The sequence below is a fragment of the Rhinopithecus roxellana genome, chromosome 2, assembly GCF_007565055.1.
Source record: "Rhinopithecus roxellana isolate Shanxi Qingling chromosome 2, ASM756505v1, whole genome shotgun sequence".
Classification (NCBI taxonomy): Eukaryota; Metazoa; Chordata; class Mammalia; order Primates; family Cercopithecidae; genus Rhinopithecus; species Rhinopithecus roxellana.
Window position 1 is genome coordinate 24,712,020 of NC_044550.1, and position 21,787 is coordinate 24,733,806.

The window sequence follows — 21,787 nt, forward strand, 5'->3', positions numbered from 1 at the left end:
TAAAACACTGTTGCCAAACGATCCTTAATCCGTACATTTCCTGGCCTCATCAAAATAATGCAATGTTTCACAGCCCCAACAATTCTATATTATAATATGCTTCATGCTGTTTTCATGTATGTACCACACCAACATCTGGACCCTCCCTCCTCCCACTCCATCCCTGGAGAGATGCAGCAGTTTGGGTATTCTGACTTTGTTGGTATAAACAGCACATTTCCGTTGCCTCACCCACTGTAGCACAGACTAAATGGTCAAGGCTACTCCATTTCTTTTTCTGAAGATAAACTATTTCTCTTCCACCAAAATTACTCTTGCTGAGTTTCTCTCCAGACCTCTGGTACCATTTAGTGGAAAGCAAAGTGACCATGCATTTTCAGAACGAGTCAGGACTCTGCACTCTTATCCTGATCTTCTCTGTGTCATAGCTTTTGGAAATCACTCAGCTTACTCCTCTTCACCTCCATGACTCAAATTCTTTATCTAGAATGTAGGTGGACACTATCTGCCTCTCAGAGAATACGCCTTAAGTTGAAGGCTCTTTAAAGTTTAGGAAATCTTTTTTCCTACTTTATGACTGCCTCCTAGTATCATGATAGTTCTGGATTTGGGGACATACGAAGTGAGTTTATGTGCGTGTTCTCTCATTTGGGGTGCAGAAATGCCGAGAAAACTTTCCTGGAAGTATCATTTTGAAGTTATCAGTGCAGGAGCCTAGAGCCAGGACCAGATGGCAGGGCTTGACTCACCTTGACCTGAGATGTTGCTCTTCCAGCTATGTGGGCCAGGCTAATAATTCGTCAGATGTCACCATGGCTGATGGAGTGGGTAACTGTAGCTGGAGAATATGAGCAGCAGCCTCTGCAGTGATGGCCTTTTCTTTTTCCTATTTTTTCTCCTTCAGGCCGGGAGGTAACCCATTCATGACCCGGAACACTCTCATTGCACTTTCTTGAGAAGTCAAGTTTGGTAAACACGTTCAGCTGCAGTGAACTGGAGAGAGGAGGGTGGGACAGAAAGACAAGAGAGACAGAGGGAAGGGACAGCTTTGGCATCCAATTTCCCATTTTAATAAATTGTCCTCAGACTGTAAGTGTTGATATGAAAGTGACATAGCAAAGACCTTCATTTTCACTTACAGAATTTCCTAAAATATATTTTGCTTTAAAAAAAAAATCAGACAATTTTTTTTTTTCATTTGTTTTTTTACAGAGTCTTGTTCTGTCACCAGGCTGGAGTGCAGTGGCACGATCTTGGCTCACTGCAGCCTCTGCCTCCCGGGTTCAAGCAATTCTCCTGCTTCAGCCTCCCAAGTAACTGAGATTACAGGCACGCACCACCATGCGTGGCTAATTTTTATATTTTTAGTAGATACGGGGATTTGCCATGTTGGCCAGGCTGATCTCAAATTTCTGACCTCAGGTGATCTGCCTGCCTCAACCTCCTAAACTGTTGGGATTACAGATGTGAGCCACTGTGCCTAGTCTTTTATTTCATTTTCTATGTAAATAGAATGAAAAGATAAGTTGAATTTCTTGGCAGTCTAGTATTTCTCAAACTAATAGTTCAAACTGCTTTTATATCATCAATTATCTCAATAGACTATGCTTACCAGGGATCCCCAACATAAGATGAGGATCTCCTCCTCACAGTCTTTGTTCATGTCATTCTCCAACTGGTATTCTTTTACTCACTTCTGCATCCAGCAACTCCAAATCCCATTCCCTCTAGAATTTCCTGTGCAAGTGCCTCTCCCTGCTCTGAAAGGATATATCTTTTACCACCTCTCAATGCAGCCCTTGGTTCCAACCCTAAAAGCAGTAAATGATATTCATTACCTATCCAATACTTCCAGGCTTGGGTTTTCATTTTATTCTTTTTAATATTTTCTTCAAATGTGGAATAGATATCAATAATTTGTAAAATAGATGTGATATACATGGAACATGATGAATCCCCATAGACCAAGCCATCGATTTAAATAGAAAAACATACCACTTGCTTTGAAGTCTCCTCCATGTACTTCCTTTACATCTTCTTCCTACTGCCCTCAAGAAATCCAGAATTCTGAGTTTTACTTAATCTTTACTTTTCTTTGTTATTTTACTATATACAGTCATCCATTGGTATCCATGGGAGATTGCTTCCAGGATCCCTAGGATACCAAAATTCTTGGATGCTTAAGTCTCTGATATTATAGAAAATGGCATAATATTTGTAAATAACTTACACATATTCTTACTCATATACTTTAAATAATCTCTAGGTTACTTGTAATACCTAATATATGTAAGTGCTATGTAAATAGTTGTTATATTGTATTTTTTTATTTGTATCATTTTTATGGTGATTTTTAAAAATATTTTGCTTTTTATTGTTTGTTTTTTTTGAGACGGAGTCTCGCTCTTTTGCCCAGGCTGGAGTGCAGTGGCGCAATCTCGGCTCACTGCAAGCTCCGCCTCCCAGGTTCATGCCATTCTCCTGCCTCAGCCTCCCAAGTAGCTGGGACTACAGGCGCCCGCCACCACGCCTGGCTAATTTTTTGTATTTTTAGTAGAGACAGGGTTTCACAGTGTTAGCCAGGATGGTCTCAATCTCCTGACCTCGTGATCCACCCACCTCGGCCTCCCAAAGTGCTAGGATTACAGGCGTGAGCCACCGCACCTGGCCTTTTTTAAATATTTTGATCCACAGGTGGTTGAATTCATAAATGTGGAACCCACAGATACAAAAGGCCAACTGTATATTTGTATCCTGTAACAATATATTGTTTGTTTATGTTTGTAAATTTTATGCATGCATTCCTCTGTGACTGCTTTTTATATTTCTAAGATTTACCCATGTTGTTATGTGTAACTATAAGTTATTCATTTGTTTATTTTTCCCAACGTATGAATGTACTTCAGTTTCCTTCCTTTCTCTCTCTCTCTTTCTTTCTTTCTCTCTCTCCTTTCTTTCTCTCTCTCTCTTCCTTTATTTCTTTCTCTTTCTTTTTCTTCTTCTTTTCCTTTCCTTTCCTTTTTTTTCTTTTTTCTTTCTTTTTTTTTTTTTTGAGATAGGGTCTCATTCTGTCACCCAGGCTGAACTGGACTGCACTGGTGCAATCTCAGCTCATTGCAACCTCTGCCTACCAGGCTCAAGACATCCTCCTACCTCAGCCTTCTGAGTAGCTGGGACCACAGGTGCATGCCACCACACCTGGTTAATTTTTGTATTTTTTGTAAAGATGGAATTTTTCCATGTTATTCAGGCTGGTCTTGAACTCCTGGGCTCAAGCGATCCACCTGCCTCAGCCTCCCAAAGTGCTAGGATTACAGGTGTGAGCATCACACCTGGCTGTAATTCACTTTTCTAATCCACTCTCCCCATGAAGGACATATGGCTTGTTTCCTTTTGCTTGTTTGCTAATTACGAACTGTGTCACTATGAAGATTCTTATACATAGCCCCTAGATACAGATACAAGAATTTCTCTAAATTAGAGTATATACTTAAGAGTGGACACTGGGTCAGTGAGTGTGCATCTTTGATTTTTACTGGATAATGCTGAACTGTAGGTTCCAATAATGGTGACTTGGAGTAACTAACACTGACTGTTCTTGACGATTGTGATTATCCAGTTGCTTTTTTTTTTCCAATCAAGAAGTTGCGAAGGGGCCAAGCGTGGGGGCTCACACCTGTAATCTCAGCACTTTGGGAAGCTGAGGCGGGTGGATCACTTGAGGTCAGGAGTTCAAGACCAGCCTGGCCAACATGGCAAAACCCTGTCTCTACTAAAAATACAAAAAATTAGCCAGGTGTGGTGGCGCAGGCCTGTAATCCCAGCTACTTGGAAAGTTGAAGCAGGAGAATTGCTTGAACCTGGGAGGCAGAGGTTTCAGTGAGCCAAGATTGCACCACTGCACTCCAACCTGAGCTACAGAGTAAGACTCTGTCTCAAAATAAATAAATAAATAACTAAATAACAAGTTGTGAAGGGTTTTCCAATGTGGTTTGAGTTTGTATTTCCTGATTACTAATGAGGTCAGACACTTTTCATATGTTTATTAGCCATTCACATTTCTTCTCCTGTGAAGAGTCTGTTCAAGTCTTTTGTCTATTCTTTTCCTACTATGTGGTTGGTCTTTTTCTCATTGATTTACAGAAATTCTTTATATATTCAGGGTAGAAATCTTTTGTCAGCTACGAAAGCCACAAATACTGTCTCCCAGTTTGTGATTTTTCTTTCCATTTTTTTATGGTGTCATTTTACTAATCAGAAGTTATCCTTAATTACAATATTTTCCCTTATGATTTGGTTACTTTGTGCAAGCAATTAAAATGTTTTTTCCTAATGAAAGGTATTCTCTATTAGATATTCTCTTTTACACATTGTGTAGTTTTTCAATTTTATAATATTGATTTCAAATAAATAAATAACCAGTTAGCTCAATGCCATATATCGAGCTCTATAATAAATCAAGTTCCCGTATATATGTAGGTCTCTTGCTGGACTCCCTATTTTATTTGTAAGGTCAATTTTTCTTTTACCATTTTTTTGTTTTGTTTTGTTTTGTTTTTGTTTTTGTTTTTTGTTTTCAGACAGAGTCTTAACTCTATCAGCCAGGGGCTGGAGTGTAACGGCATGATCTTGGCTCACTGCAGCCTCCAGCTCCCAGGTTCAAGTAAGTCTCAAGCCTCAGCCTCCCAGGTAGCTCGGATGACAAGCATGAGCCACCACACCCAGCTAATTTTTGTGTTTTTAGTACATATGGGGTTTCACCATGTTGTCCAGGCTGGTCTCGAACTCCTGGCCTCAAGTGATCTGCCCACCTTGGCCTCCCAAAGTGCTGGAATTACAGGCATGAGCCACCATGCCTGGACTGTAAGGTCAATTTTTCTAAGTGCCAATAATTTTTGCATTATTTAATTATATATTTATTATTGACATTTGGTATAACACTGTGCTCTCCTCATTATTCTTTATCAGGAATGTCTTTATTATTCTTGAATTGTTTTTCCATACAAATTTTAAAATCACCTTTTTAGGTTACACACAAAGACACACAGACACAAACAGAACTGTTGAGATTTTGACTGCAGTTGCATTAAAGTTACAGATTAATTTGAACGTTGAGTTTTCCAGACCACAAACATGGAATATCTCCTCATGTCTTCCCATGAGGTAAATGTTACAATTTTTTCTCTGAAAGTCTTGTGCACATATTAGAATTAATCTCAGATACTTCATATATATTACTTTTATACCTTACATATTTTGTACCATTGTAAATGATGTATTTTTATTAAATTTCATTTTCTAAGCATTTGTTGCAAATTTAAAATATTTTGTCTAAGGTTAGATTTATCGGGTTGTTGAACGATTCTTAAAATTTTGTTGGTAAAATTATATGTTTCAAGTCCGCCTTGCTGTCAGCCAGTGTTGGATGCTGGGGACTCAGGGAGGCCCACCCGGACCAGTGCGGGAGACAGCGAACCAAGCAGAAGCTGGACCGAGCTGGAGAGGAAGAAGAGCTAGAGAGGAAGGAGAGGAGGCAGTCAGGGCTCTCAGGAGCCGGGTCCTGGGCAAGGGGCAGCCGTTTTCAAATTTTCAGGAAAGCGGTCGGCTCACACTCGGGCAGTAAAAAGGTGCCTCTGGGGAGGAGGCCCACGCAGCTCTCCGGGCAATGGTGGTGGCTGAGCCTAGGGAAGTGGCAGTGGAACGGAGACCCTGGTGGGGGATGACATCAAGGGAGGAGATGGGCGGGACCCCAGATTTCTGCCTGTGGGCGATGGAAGTGAGGTTCACTGAGCAGGGAAGCTGGACACAGAACGCGCAAAGGGCAGAGTAGACAGCTGGTGGCTGAAGAGCAGGCGGACCCCCTCTGCGGGGGAAAAGTTTCCGATGGGAGCACAAAGCAGCTGACCGGAAGTGGGGGCGAAAGTGCAGCGCGCTCAAGGGCGACTGAGCGCCTTAGCCCTCGAAGTCTGAATTGCCTGACAGCGGGGGACACGGTGGCAGCGCTCGACTGGAGTCGGTTGAGTTTCTGAGGGCCTCCAGTTCTGGAAGGCTCGCTGCAGAGACAAGAGAGGAACCTGTTCCATAGGGATTCTAGAAGAGAACAGCGTTGTGTCCTAGTGAGCATGCTCGCATCAATTATCCAGAGTGGTTGAGACCCTGAGGTATTTGGAGTAGTTTTTTCGCACAGACCCGAATAGCCTGCCCCTCAGGCACACTCTGTGCCCTTCTGAGAACAGGCTGATATGCCCAAGATAGTCGTGAATGGTGTGACCATAGACTTCCCTTTCCAGCCCTACAAATGCCAACAGGAGTACATGACCAAGGTCCTGGAATGTCTGCAGGAGAAGGTGAATGGCATCCTGGAGAGCCCCACCGACGCAGGGAAGACACTGCCTCCTGTGCACCACGCTGGCCTGGTGAGAACATCCAGGACACCATCTTTACCTGCAATATTGCCAAGAGGGTGCAAGGGGAGCTTCTCGCAGATCGGGCCTTTGTCATCCTGGGACAGTACTGCTGCTGCTGTTGGAGACCTCATAGCTTGCAACACGGACATCCCAAAGATCATTTATGCCTTTAGGACCCTCTTACAACTCACACAGGTCATCAACGAACTTCGGAACATCTCCTACCGGCCTAAGGTGTGTGTGCTGGGCTCCCAGGAGCAGCTGTGCATCCACTCTGAGGTGAAGAAGCAGAAGAGTAACCACATGAAGATCCACTTATGCCGCAAGAAGGTGGCAAGTCACTCTGTAATTTCTCCAACAATGTAGAAGAGAAAAGCCTGGAGCAGGAGCTGGTCAGCCCCATCCTGGACATCGAGGACTTGGTCAAGAGGGGAAACAAGTATGGGGTATGCCCTTATTACCTGTCCCGGAACCTGAAGCAGCAAGCCGACATCATCTTCATGCCGTACAGTTACTTGTTGGATGCCAAGAGGCGCAGAGCACACAACATTGACCTGAAGGAGACGGTCCTGATCTTTGATGAAACTCACAACGTGGAGCTGTGTGAAGAATTGGCATCCTTTGACCTGACAACCCATGACCTGGCTTCGGGACTGGAGTTATAGACCAGGTGCTGGAGGAGCAGATCAAGGCGGTGCAGCAGGCTGAGCCCCACTCAGAGTTCAGGGGGATCCCACCAGCTCAGGGCTGAACATGGAGCTGCAAGACATTGCAAAGCTGAAGATGATCCTGCTCTGCCTGGAGTAGGCCATCAATGCCGTTGAGCTCCCTGGAGATGACAGTGGTGTCACCAAACCTGGGAGCTACATCTTTGAGCTGTTTGCTGAAGCCCAGATCATGTTACAGACCAATGGCTGCATCCTGGACTTGCTGGGCCAGATCATCCAGCACCTGGCAGGATGTGCTGGAGTGTTCGCCAACAAGACCGGACTGCAGAAGCTGGCGGATATCATCCAGATCGTGTCCAGTGTAGACCCCTCCGAGGGTGGCCCTGGTTTCCTGGCAAGGCTGGGGGCCTATAAAGTGTACATCCATCCTGATGCCCGTCACCAGAGGGCGGCTCAGCCATCTGATACCTGGAGCACCACTGCAGCCAGAAAGCGAGGGAAGGTGCTGAGCTACTGGTGCTTCAGTCCTGGCCACACCATGCGCAAGCTGGTCCATCAGGGTGTCTGCTTTCTCATCCTCACTGGTGGCATGCTGGTCCCGGGATCCTCCTTTGCCCTGGAGATGTAGATCCCTTTTCCAGTCTGCCTGGAGAACCCACACATCATCGACAAGCACCAGATCTGGGTGGGGATCGTCCTCAGAGGCCCTGATGGAGCCCAGTTGAGCTCAGCGTTTGACAGACGGTTTTCCGAGGAGTGCTTGTCCTCCTTGGGGATGGCTCTGGGCAACATCACCCACATGCTGCCCTGTGGGCTCCTGATCTTCTTCCCTTCATATCCCATCATAGAAAAGAGCCTGGAGTTCTGGCGGGCCCGTGTCTTGGCTAGGAGGCACTGAAGCCTCTGTTTGTGGAGCCCAGGAGCAAAAGCAGCTTCTCTGAGACCATGAATGTTTACTAAGCGAGGACTGCCTTCCCCGGGTCTACCGGCACCATCTTACTGGCAGTATGCCAGGGAAAGGCCAGGGAGGGGCTGGACTTCTCAGACAATAATGGCTGTAGTGTGATCGTCACAGGCCTCCCATAGCCCCCACGCATGGACCCCTGGTTGTCCTCAGGATTCAGTTCCTGGATGAGATGAAGGGTCAGGTTGGGGCTGGGGGCCAGTTCCTCTCTGGGCAGGAGTGGTGCCGGCAGCAGGCATCCAGGGCTGTGAACCAGGTCATTGAGCGAGTGATCTGGCACTGCCAGAACTGCGGGGCTGTCTTCCTCTGTGACCACAGGTTCACCTTTGCCAACCCCAGAGCCCAGCTGCCCTACTGGGTGTGTCCCCACATCAGGGTGTACAACAACTTTGGCCATGTCATCCAAGACATGGCCCAGTTCTGTGTTGCTAAGTGAACTATGCCAGCACCAGCACCCCAGGCTGCAGCACCCAGTTTGTGTGAGGGAGAAGACGCTGTCAGGGTGGCTAAGTCACCTGGCCCCCTCCTCTCCACCAGGAAAGCTAAGAGTCTGGACCTGCACGTCCTCAACCTGAAGCAGAGGCTGTCAGGGTCACCAGCTGCTGGTGGTGGACTGGGGGGCCCTGGCGAGGAGCAAACCCACAGGTGCTCCACCCTGTCCCTCCCATCTAAGAGGCTGGCAGAGGAGCCGCAAGGAAGGAGGAAGAAGATCTGGCTGGTCAGCCAGTCGGAGGAGCCCGTGGCTGGTGCACAGGCAGACAGGGCCAAACTCTTCATGGTGCCCATGAAGCAGGAGCTGAGCCAAGCCAACTTCGCCACCTTCACCCAGGTCCTGCAGGAGTACAAGGGTTCTGATGACTTAGCTGCCCTGGCGGCCTGTCTCGGCCTCCTCTTTGCTGATGACCCCAAGAAGCACAGCCTGCTCCAACACTTCTCCCAGTTTGTGTGACCCCACCACAAGCAGCAGTTTGAGGAGGTCTGTATACAGCTAACAGGACAAGGCTGCAGCTATCAGCCTGAGCACAGCATGCCCCGAAGGCAGTGGGCACAGCCAGCCCTGGACCCTGCTGGAAGGACAGCACCGGATCCCAAGCTGACCCTGTCCAAGGCTGTGGTCCAGCAGCTGGACCCCAGAAAGCACCTGAACCAGGGCAGATCCCACCTGTCCCCCAGATCACCCCCCACAGGAGACCCTGGCAGGTACCCACAGTGGGGGTCCAGAGCGTCCAGAGCAGGGAAGCAGGGCCAGCACACCATGAGTGCTTACCTGGCAGATGCCCACAGGGCCTTGGGGTCCACAGGCTGTAGCCAGCTCTTGGCAGCACTGACAGCCTACAAGCAGGATGACGACCTGGACAACATCCTGGCCGTACTGGCCGCACTGACCATTGGGAAGCCTGAGGACTTCCCCCTGCTGCAGAGGTTCAGCATGTTTGTGCATCCACACCACTAGCAGCACTTCTTGCAGACATGCACAGACCTGGCCAGCCAGTCCTACCCAGGCATGGAGCTGCCAGTACCCCAAGAGGAGAGTCTTGCCATGCTTCTGTGCTCACCCACGGGGCTTCCTAATCAGACCCCTCATGGTGCGAGAAGCCTGGGAAGACCCAGAGCAAGATCTCATCCTTCCTTAGACAGAGGCCAGCAGCGGCCTTGGGGGAGGATGGTGTGGCTGCAGGGCCAAGCCAGTCCCCCGGACCTCCCCACGTGCATGCAGCGTCTGAGTGGGGCCTCTAGGACACGCCCAGCCTGCCACACTGCCTCCAGGAAGCAGAGCATCACTCAGGTCTTCTGGCCAGAGCCCTAGTGAGTGCCCATGGAGGCCCTCAGCATGCCCAATGTGGCTTGATCACCTGCCTGTCCGGCTGTCGTGGGCCAAGAACCCACTCAACAGAATAGGCCAGAGAACACTTAAAATCTACTCTTAGCAATTTGCAAGCATACAATAGAATTATTTTCAATAACTATAGTTATTAACTATAGTCACCAGATCCAACAGACCTCTTGAGTTCATTTCTCCTCTCTAACTGAAATTTTGCATCCTTTGACCAACTTCTCCCCAGGCCCTGACCCCATCCCTGCATCTCCTAGTAACCCCCCTGCTGCTCTATGTGTCTATGAATTCAACATTTTTAGATTTCACAAATATGTGAGATCATATGTTATTTATCTTTCTGTATCTGTCTTATTTCATTTAGCATAACATCCTCCAGGATCATCCATATTGTTGCAGATGACAGGATTTCCTTCTATTTTAAGGCTGAATAATATTCCATTGTGTATATATATATATGACATTTTCTTTATTCGTTTTAAAAAGAATAAAGAATAGGGAAATTTAGGCTGCTTCCATATCTTGGCTATTGTGAATAATGCTGCCATGAATATAAGAGTGCAGAAATCTCTTTGATACATTGTTATTGTTGTAGCTTTATATTAACTACAATTGTTTTGTATGATAATTTAGGTTGGTTCCATATCTTGGCTATTGTGAATAATGCTGCAATGAATATGGGAGTGCAGAAATCTCTTTGATACATTGTTATTGTTGTAGCTTTATGTTAAATACAATCAATGTTTGCTTAGATTTTGCCAATAATCTACAAGTTTTTTTGCTTATTAGTTCTGCTTGACTCTCAAGCCCTTGATCAATGATCTTTCTTCTCTCTAAAGTACATACTTTAGAAATTTGTTTAGTGAGGATCTATTGATGTTTCTTTTAAAATACCTTTATATTGCAAGTTTTCTCCCCCAGCACATGAAAGATATCCTTTTGCTGTCTTCTTGTTTACATTGTTGCTTTTAGGTAACCAACTGTATGTAAGTCCATTGTTTTTTCTTTGGAGGTAATTTGTCTTTTCTCTCTAGTGGCTTTAAAGATCTATGTCTTTTGTGTTCCATGGCTTCATTATGGTATTTTTATATATGGATATTTATTTATTATTTATCGTGCTTGGGGATCCTGAGTATTTTGGTTACTCTTGGCTCTTCCTGTTCTCAGATTGCACATCCTTGGACTCAACCAACCATGGATTGAAAATATTTGAATAAAGAGATAAGCAGAAAATGGTAGATAGGAGGCCGGACTAACTTGCAGCTCCCACTCAGATGGACAGAACAGCATGCAGAGACCCACACTGTGAACTTTTACTCCAAAAACCACCACAGGAACATACCAAGAAAGCCCAGAGAATCCACAGATCCTTTGAAGGAGGTAGATTGCCGCTGCAGGCTCTGTGGGACAGCCGAGGAACTGTGAGTCAGCTTGCTTTCTCAGCTGGGAGGCTTGTTACCTGTGACAAGTTCTCAGCCCTGCTCACTGGCTGCCTGGAAATAAACCTGGTGCTGTTGGGGGAGGGGCACAGTGGGAATGAGACTGGCCTTTAGGGCTGTAGGCTGCCTGGAAGCTGGGTGAGGCCTGTGGCTGCTGGCATTCCCCAACTTCTCTGGCAACCTGTGTGTGTAATGCAGCAGAGACAGAATTCCCCTGGGAGCATAACTCCATTGGCCTGGGAACCAGACCCCCATCCCCCACAGCAGCTGCAGCAAGCCCTGGCCAAGGAGAGTCTGAGCTTAGACACGCCTAACCCTGCCCCCATCTGATGGTCTTTTACTACTTTCCCTGGTAGGGAGGACAAAGGACATACTCTCTTGGGAGCTCTATGACTCCACCCACTGCCTGACTCTACGGCAAGCTTGTATCCTCCCTATACAACCACAGCTGATGCACTCTTGAAAGTGCTACCTCCTGACTGGAGGCCAACGTACACAAAACCAGTGTACTAAACAAAAGCACAAGCAAGGACCCTCACTAGTCTTCTTCATTCTGCTGCTACCTCTGGAGTAGATGCTGGTATCCATGGCTGAGAAGCCTGAAGATGGATCACATCACAGGACTCCTTGCAGACACTCCCCAGTACCAACCTGGAGCCTAGTAGCTCTGCTGGTGGCTAAATCAAGAAGAGCAGTAACAATCACTGCAGTCTGGCTCTCAGGAAGCCCCATTCCTAGGGGAAGGGGGAGAGCCTCACATCAAGGGAGCACCCATGGGGCAAAAGAACCTGAACAGCAGATCTGAGTCCTAGATCTTCCTTCTGACATAGTCTAACCAAATGAGAAGGAACCAGACAAGCAATTCTGGCAATATGACAAAACGAGGTTTTTTATCACCCCCAAAAGATCACACTAGCTCACCAGCAATGAATCCAAACCAAGACAAAATCTCTGAATTGGCAGAAAAAGAATTCAGAAGGTCAACTATTAAGCCAATCAAGGAGACACCAGAGAAAGGTGAAGTCCAACTTAAGGAAATCAAAAAAAAAAGACACAAGATATTAATGGAAAAATCTTCAGTGAAATAGCATAAATAAAAAACAACCACAACTTCTGGAAATCAAGGACACACTTAGAAAAATGTAAAATGCACTGGAAAGTCTCAGCAACAGAATCAAACTAGTGGAAGAAAGAACTTCAGAGCTTAAAGATAAGACTTTCAAATTAAACCAATCTGACAGACAAAGAAAAAAGAATTAAAAAAAAAAATGAACAGAGCCTCCAAGAAGTCTGGGATTATGTTAAAGGACTAAACCTACAAATAATTGGTGTTCCCAAGGAAGAAGAGAAATCTAAAAGTTTGGAAAATATATTTAAGGAAATAATCAAGGAAAATTCCCTGGTCTTGCTAGAGATCTAGATATTCAAATACAAGAAGCTCAAACACCTGGAACATCTGGGAAATTTATTGCAAAAAGATCATCACCTAGGCACATAGTCATCAGGTTATCTAAAGCCAAGATGAAGGAAAGAATCTTAAGAGCTACGAGGCAAAAGCATCAGGTAATCTTTTAAGGAAGACTTATCAGATTGACAGCAGATTTCTCAGCAGAAACCCTACAAGCTAGAAGGGATTAGAGTCCTATCTTTAGCCTCCTTAAACAAAACAATTGCAGACAAAATTTTGTATCCAGCGAAATTAAGCTTCATAAATGAAGGAAAGATACAGTCTTTTTTAGACAAACAAATGCTGAGAGAATGTGCCACTACCAAGCCAGCACTGCAAGAACTGCTAAAAGGAGCTCTAAATCTTGAAACAAATGATTGAAGTACACCAAAAATAGGATCTCCTTAAACAATAAATCTCACAGGACATATAAAACCATAACATAATGGAAAAACAGTAAAGTATTCAGGTAAAAAATAGCATGATGAATAGAATAGTACCTTACATCTTGATACTAATGATGAATGTAAATAGCCTAAATGCTCCATTTAAAAGATACAGAATAGCAGAATGGATAATAACTCACCAACCACATAAAGACTCACATAAACTTAAGGTAAAGGGGCAGAAAAAGATATTCCATGCAAATGGACACCAAAAGTGAGCAGGAATAGCTATTCCTGTATTAGACAAAACAAACTTTAAAACAACAGCAGTTAAAAAAGAAAAAGAGGAATATTGTATAATGATAAAAGGACTAGTCCAACAGGAAAATATCACAATCCTAAATATATATGCATCTCACACTAGAGCTCCCACATTTATCAAACAATTACTACTAGACCTAAAAAATGAGATAGACAACAACATAATAATAGTTGGGGACTTCAGTACTCCACTGACAGCACTAGACAGGTCATCAAGACAAAAAGTCAACAAGGCAACAATGGATTTAAACTATACAAGAAATGGACTTCACAGATATTTACAGAACATTGTTATTGTTCTACCCAACAACCCCAGAATATACATTCTATTCATCATTGCATGGAACTTTCTCCAAGATAGACCATATGATAGGCCACAAAACAAGTCTCAACAAATTTAAGAAAATCAAAATTATATCCAGTACTCTCTCAGGCTGCAGTGGAATAAAATTGGAATCAACTCCAAAAGGAACCATCAAAACCAAGCAAATATATGAAAATGAAATAACCTGCTCCTGGATGATTGTTGGGTCAACAGTGAAATCAAGATGGAAATTAAACAATTTTTTGAACTGAGTGATAATTGTGGCACAACCTATCAAAACCTCTGGGATACCAAAAAGGCAGTGCCAAGAGGAAAGTTCATAGCATTAAATGTCTACACTAAAAAGGCTGAAAGAGCATGAATAGACAATCTAAGGTCACACCTCAAGGAACTAGAGAAACAAGAACAAAGCAAACACAAACTCAGCATTAGAAAAGAAATAACCAAGATCAGAGCAGAACTAAATTAAATTAAATATGTATATTTATATACAAAAAATAAATAAAACAAAAAGCTGGTTCTTTGAAAAGATAAATAAAACTGGTAGACCATTAGTGAGATTAACCAAGAAAAGAAGAGAAAAGATCCAAATAAGCTCAATTAGAAAAGAAATGGAAGATATTACAACTGATACCACAGAAATACAAAAGATCATTCAATACCTTTATGTGCATAAACTAGAAAACCTAGAGGAGATGGATAATTTCCTGGAAATATACAACCCTCCTACATTAAACCAGGAAGAAATAGAAACTCTGAACAGACCAATAACAAGCAGTGAGATTGAAATGGTAATTACCCCAAACAATAAAAGTCCGAGACTAGATGGGTTCACAGCTGAATTCTATCAGACATTCAAAGAATTGGTACCAGTCCTATTAACACTATTCCAAAAGACAGAGAAAGGGGGGATCTTCCTTAAATCATGCTATGAAGCCACTATTGCCCTAATACCAAAACCAGGAAAATATATCACACAAAAAAGAAAACTACAGACCAATTTCCCTGGTGAACATAGATGCAAAAATCCTCAACAAAATGCTAGCTAACAGAACCCAACGGCATACCAAAAAGATAATTCACCATGATCAAGTGGGTTTAATACCAGGGACGCACGGATGGTTTAACATACACAAGTCAATAAATGTGATACACCACACAAACAGAAGTAAAAACAAAAATCACTTGATCATCTCAATAGATGCAGTAAAAGCATTTAACAAAATCCAGTATCACTTTATGATTAAAACCCTCAGCAAAATCAGTATAGAAAGGCCATACCTTAAGGTAATAAAAGTCGTCTATGACAAACTGACAGCCAACATTATACTGAATGTGGAAAAGTTGAAAGCACTTTCCCCTGAGAGCTGGAACAAGACAAGGATGCCCACTTTCACCACTCCTATTCAACGTGGTACTGGAAGTCCTAGCCAGAGCAATCAGCCAAGAGAAAGAAATAAAGGGCACCCAAGTTGGTAATGAGGAGGTCAAACTGTCACTCTTTGCTGATGACATGATTGTATAACTATTATAGAAAACCCTAAAGACTCATCCAAAAAGCTTCTAGAACTGGTAATAAATTCAGCAGTTTCAGGGTACAATATTAATGTACACAAATCAGTAGCCCTGCTACATACCAATAGTGACCAAGCTGACATTCAAATCAAGAACCCAACCCCTTTTACAATAGATTCAAAAGAAATACAACACTTAGGAATATACTTAACCAAGGAGATGAAAGACCTCTACAAAGAAAACTACAAAACACTGCTGAAAGAAATAACAGACAACACAAACAAATGGAAACATCCTGTGCTCATGGACTGGTAGAATCAGTATTGTGAAAATGACCATACTGCCAAAAGCAGTCTATAAATTCAATGCAATGCCCATCAAAATACTGCCATAATTATTCACAGAATTAGAAAAAACAACTCTAAAATTCATACGAAACCAAAAATAGCCCACATAGTCAAAGCAAGACTAAACAAAAAGAACAAATCTGGAACCATCACATTACCTGATTTCAAACTATACTATAATGCCATAGTCACCAAAACAGCATGGTACTGGTATAAAAATAGGCATATAGACCAATGGAACAGAATAGAGAACCTAGAAATAAAGCCAAATACTTACAGTCAACTGATCTTCGACAAAGTAAACAAAAACATATAGTGGGGAAAGGACGCCCTATTCAACAAATGGCGCTGGGATAATTGGCAAGCCACATGTAGAAGAATAAAACTGGATCCTCATCTTTATATATACAAAAATCAACTCAAGATGGATTAAATACTTCAATCTAAGACCTGAAATCATAAAAATTCTAGAAGATAACATTGGAAAAATCTTTCTAGATCTTGACTTAGGCAAAGACTTCTTGACCAAGAACACGAGAAAATCAAATGCAACAAAAACAAAGATTAAAAAATGAGATTAATTAAACTAAAAATCTTCTGCATAGCAAAAGTAACAATCAGCAGAGTAAAAAGACAACCTTGAAAATCTTCTCAATCTATACATCCAACAAAGGACTAATTTCCAGAATCTACAAATAAATCAGCAAGAAAAAAAAAAACAAACAATTCCATCAAAAAGTGGGCTAAGGACATGAATAGACAGTTTTCAAAAAAAGATATACAAATGACCAACAAACATATGAAAAAAATGCTTCACATCATTAATGATGAGGAAAATGCAAATCTTAGTCATTATGTGATACTGCCTTACTCCTGCAAGAATGGACATAATCAAAAAATGTTGGTGTGGACGTGGTGAAAAGGGAATACTTTTACACTGCTGGTGGAATGTAAACTAGTATAACTACTATGGAAAATTGTGTGTAGATCCCTTAAAGAACTAAAAGTAGAACTACCATTTGATCCAGCAATCCCATTCCTGGGTATCTACCCAGAGGAAAAGAAGTCATTATATGAAAAAGATACTTGCATATGCATGTTTATAGCAACACAATTCACAAATGCAAAAATATGGCACCAGTCCAAATGCCCATCAATCAATGAGTGGCTAAAGAAATTGTGGTATATATACACCATGGACTAATACTCACCCATAAAAAGAAATGAAATAATGCATTTGCAGCAATCCGGATGTAACTGACGACCATTATTCTAAGTGAAGTAACTCAGGAATGGAAAACCAAACATCGTATATTCTCACTAATAAGTGGATGCTAAGTTATGAAGACACAAAGGCATAAGAATGATACAGTGGACTTTGAGGACTCAGGGGAAAGGGTGGGAGGTGGGTGAGGAATGAAAGACTACACATTGGGTACAGTGTACACTGCTCTGGTGATGGGGTACACCTAAATCTCAGAAATCACCACTAAATAACTTATTCATGTAGCCAAACACAATCCTGTTCCCCAAAAAACCTATTTAAATAAAATAAATAAGTAAATAAAAAGTGGGTTATGAAACAGTGTATATACTGTTGATCCCAACTGTAATTTGAAAAACATGTTTATGCATATAAAAAAGAACAGTAGACTATACATCAGAATATTAACTGGTTATTTCTAGTGTTGGGATCAAGGAGAATTTCAGTTTTCCTTTTCATCTGTATTTTTTACTAGTTTCTGTCTCACACATAATTATAATAAAAGGTTTTTCTATGTTAAAATTTTTTTTTTTTTTTTTTTTTTTTTTTTTTTTTTTTTTTTTTTTTTGAGATGGAGTCTTGCTCTGTCGCCCAGGCTGGAGTGCAGTGGCCGGATCTCAGCTCACTGCAAGCTCCGCCTCCCGGGTTTACGCCATTCTCCTGCCTCAGCCTCCCCAGTAGCTGGGACTATAGGCGCCCGCCACCTCGCCCGGCTAGTTTTTTGTATTTTTCAGTAGAGACGGGGTTTCACCGTATTAGCCAGGATAGTCTCGATCTCCTGACCTCGTGATCCGCCCGTCTCGGACTCCCAAAGTGCTGGGATTACAGGCTTGAGCCACCGCACCCGGCCAAAAAATTTTTTTAAATAAAAAAATACAAATTTAAAATACAGCATAACAACTATTTACATTAGGTATTTTAAGTAATCTAGAGGTGATTTAAAATATAGGGGAGAATGTGTAACTACTACACCATTTTATATAAGAGACTTGAACATTCTTTGAAAGTGGTACCTGAGGAGGGTCCCAGAACCATTCTCCTGTGGAGAATGGTCTCCTGTTCGAAAAATTTGCAATCACAATTATCTCTCCAGTTGGTTCTACTGCTGCTCCCTCTTCCCATCTAAGACTCTGAATAGACTTATGTTAAACCTTTTCTATCAATTATTTCCTGTTTTTTAGCCTCTCTTCATATATTCTATTTCTCTGCCTTTTTTCTGTTGAATTCTAAGTGACATATTCTGATTTATTTTCCAGTTCAAAAATTATATCTTCAGCTAGAGCTAATTTTTTTTTCTCTTGGAGACAGGGTCTTGCTCTGTTGCCCAGGCTGGAGTGCAATAGCATGATCTTGGCTCATTCCAACCTCCAGCTCCTGGGTTCAAGTGATTCTCCTGTCTCAGCCTCCCGAGTAGCTGGTCACCTATAATTCATTGCACCACCACATGCACCACCACGCCTGGTTAATTTTTGTATTTGTAGTAGAGACAGGGTCTTGCCATGTTGGCCAGGCTGCTCTTGAACTCCTGACCTCAAGTGATCCACCCACCTCCACCTCCCAAAGTACTGGGATTATAGGCATGAGCCACTGATCCCAACCTAGAGCAAATATTTTTATCGAATCTATGCATTCACTGAATTTGAAATTTTTTATTATTATATTTTTATTTCTAGAAATTATTATTCTTAGTCAATCTGCTTATGCCTTCTCCATAGCTTGTGCTGTTTGTTAATATTTTCAATACATTAATTCAGTTCCTTAAACATATTAAACATACATTTTATAGTCTATATCTGTTAACTCCATTATGTAAAGTCTTTGTGGGTCTGATTTTAGTATCTGCTGTTTCTGCTTTCATTCATGATTTCTTTTTGCCTTATGTATTTTGTGAGATTTGATCAGGAGCTCATGCGTCTTAGTATTTTATAGGTGGGAATTCTTTGAAGCTTGGATTGAGGTTAATTTTTTTAAGAAAGGATTATATTTAGTCACATCAGTTGACTGGGAACACTACTAACCTAATCATTTTAAATAATTTATTTTAAATTAATCATTAGCTAGAGGTTTTATGGACTTTGTGGCTTCAAATTCTCAAGGGAAAAATTTTTATTCCCCTCCATGAAGCAGCATGTTTTGCCGCAGACAATTTTCCTGGGAGGTGAGGGGAGAGGATGAGGATTTATTTTTTAGTTCACTCTTACACTGAAGGTGCACCCTTTTAGAATCTCAGTTTTATGCAGGGGGTGTGCAGTCTTCACTTAAATTCTTACCTCAGTTAAGGCCTTTGGTTTCATTTTCTCCCCTCTCACCTTACAAGACAGAGAAAACCAGTTTTAAGTTCACAGTTTGCCAAATACAATCAAGGCAATGGCTAGTTTCTGTATTGCAGTTAACTTTTTAGGTTCCAGCTTTTACTTGTTTTTTGTTTTCTTAGTACTGCTTCCTCTCTTGCCATTTTATTGACATATTTTTGAGATTTAAAATGTTTTTGCAGCATTTTTAATTGTTTTCAGTGGGAGTGTTAGATAGTCTTCCTCACTGCTAGAAATAAAAGTCTACTTTTTTATGTTTTTAGTGACTTAGAAGTTGCCTTCTTCTCCCTTTTAATGCAGTTTTAAAATGCTGACAAATGCCTATTACCCAATAATATCTCTCTGATTCCCACACTTGCCTTACTCTCCAGTCAGCTGTCTCTTTCTCCATTTGTTTCCCCAATTCTACTGCCAATCAGTGCAAGAGGCAATATGGTGAAAGTTTATGTCTGTGGGTGCTCAGAGAAGAGTAAAATGGTGGGAATGGCTGGATTGTCATTGCTTGGTCCCTGATTAAAGAAATGTATTCTTGTTGTACATTAGAGACCAGAATACCTTTTCTCATAGAAGCAATATGAGAAATGAGTATAAATTAAAAAGTCATTTTAGATTAGCTGGGTGTGGTGGTACATGCCTCTAATCCCAGCTACCCAGAGGCTGAGGCACAAGAATCGCTTGAACCCAGGAGGCAGAGGGTTGCAGTGAGCCCAGATCACACCACTCCACTCCAGCCTGGGTGACAGAGCAAGACTCAATCTCAAAAAGAAAAGAAAACAAAAGTTGTTTTAGAATAATTATTCATGTACATATGAATTAAATAAGCTCTGTGGGCTTGCTTATGAATCTAACCAAGGATTAATTAAATTCCAACACAGTTAATTTAAATTGAGCTTGCAGAGTACAATTGTGTATTATATACCCTGTATATTTATCTAGTTTACTTTTTAATATATTTGCATCTTATCCTTCTAATTATATTGTAAATTCCTTGACAGTAAAAATCATCGCTAATATTTCTTTACTCTTCTCCACATCTTCTAGCTTGGGGATTCTGACTAGTTGGCTAGTGGGTTATAATAGCAGTGGCACCCAGTAGACAATGGAATATCTTTTAAGCCATTTTCCTCGACATATTCCCTAATGGGATACTAATTGTCCACTGAAAAAGATTCAAACACAGATGCTAAAAGAAATGGGGCTTTGAATAATCCACTGGTTTGGTTACTTTTTATAATAGCTCATTTGTCAATTATCCCATAACTCAGCCACTCAACTAAATTCTAAGTTACCAATAGAACTGAAGAATTTATATATCAATATCACACACAGAATGTAAAAACACATGACCACTTAGCTGTGAGTGTGCACATGTGCCTTAAGATGTATCATTCTAACTTTGTTGGGTATTTATTCCAAAAGTATCTGTTTGTATGTCTGATTGCGTTTCCTGGACCCTTTCTATTTGACTTTTAAGGAAAAAAAGTACAGGGGAGGGATATTAAAAGAGAAAAAGTAATTCATTGATTACCAAACATATTGGGAAACTCCCATTATTTAAATGTAAAAACAATATACAGCTCACAGAATGCCACAATTCAGGGGAGGAAAAACTGGTATGTGTTGAGATTGAAAATGATTCTTTTATAAATGAAGTTGACCAAAATTTCCAGCAGGACTGTTGCCTGAAGGAAAGTTTCTAGGCTCCAGCCTCTGTTATGCCTAACAATGAACCATACAAGTCTGGACAGATGGTTGGATTCCAAAGCGTTTCTCATGTTACAGTATTTTCTTCCTATTGTCTCCTCTGAATTCTACAGAGAAAAGGGAAAATGCTGCAACTTTCAAAAAGTGTAAAGAATATCTTCAGTACATTTCTGGAGAATTGCAAGTACTAAACATGAATTACCTTGGAAATCTCTTCTTCCTTTTTAGAAATGTTGTCTTGGCTAAAATATGATTTTTTATTGTGGATGGTATGATTTATCTAACTTATCTTTATAGGTAGAAATACAGAATAGGAGGTGTATTTATGTCTTTTCCTAGAAGATCTCTTCTACGCTCCTTGTCTCAAAACACGGTAACACTGTCCATTCAGTTTTGGGCTATGGTGAAGGAGAAACTGGTACTCATTCTTAATAACATTCATATTCATCCAATGCCAATATTGCATTTATTCCCCAAACAGCTCTCAATTCTGTCCAGTTTTCTACATCTGTAATACTATCGCTCTGGTCTAAAGTCCTGATACTTTTCACATGAATTTTTGCAATAATACCTAACTGATCTGCCTGCAGTTACCTCCCTGCAAACCCCCACCCCGAACTACACACTACAACTAAAATAGAGTGATTTTTTCCAAACGCAAACCTGGCCAGGGTCCTCCTGCTACCCTAAGAGTTTCCTAGCACTCTTAGGGTAAAGGTACAATTTTTTACCAGGCACACATAGGCCCGCACAGCCCCTATTTACCTCTCCAGTCTCACCTCATATCAACTTTCTCCTTTTATCTCTAGTTCAGCCAACCTGTCCATCTTTCATTCCCTCTCTAGTTCCTTCTA

At 41.8% G+C, this 21,787-nt stretch overlaps 1 protein-coding gene and 1 pseudogene across 14 annotated transcripts in view; both read left to right on the forward strand.

Annotated features, from left to right (window-relative positions):
* ALPK1 (alpha kinase 1) overlaps positions 1-21,787 on the forward strand; it is a 146,003-nt gene that overhangs the window by 52,539 nt on the left and 71,677 nt on the right. For 7 of the 14 annotated variants that reach the window (XR_004052750.1, XR_004052749.1, XM_030915250.1 and 4 more), the window contains one exon: positions 11,041-11,294. The exons of the other annotated variants lie outside the window; for them this stretch is intronic. The gene's annotated coding sequence lies outside the window, so the exon portion shown is untranslated. The remainder of the gene's footprint in view (positions 1-11,040; positions 11,295-21,787) is intronic. 14 annotated transcript variants of the gene reach the window in all.
* On the forward strand, positions 5,563-10,219 carry LOC104682600 (annotated as a pseudogene).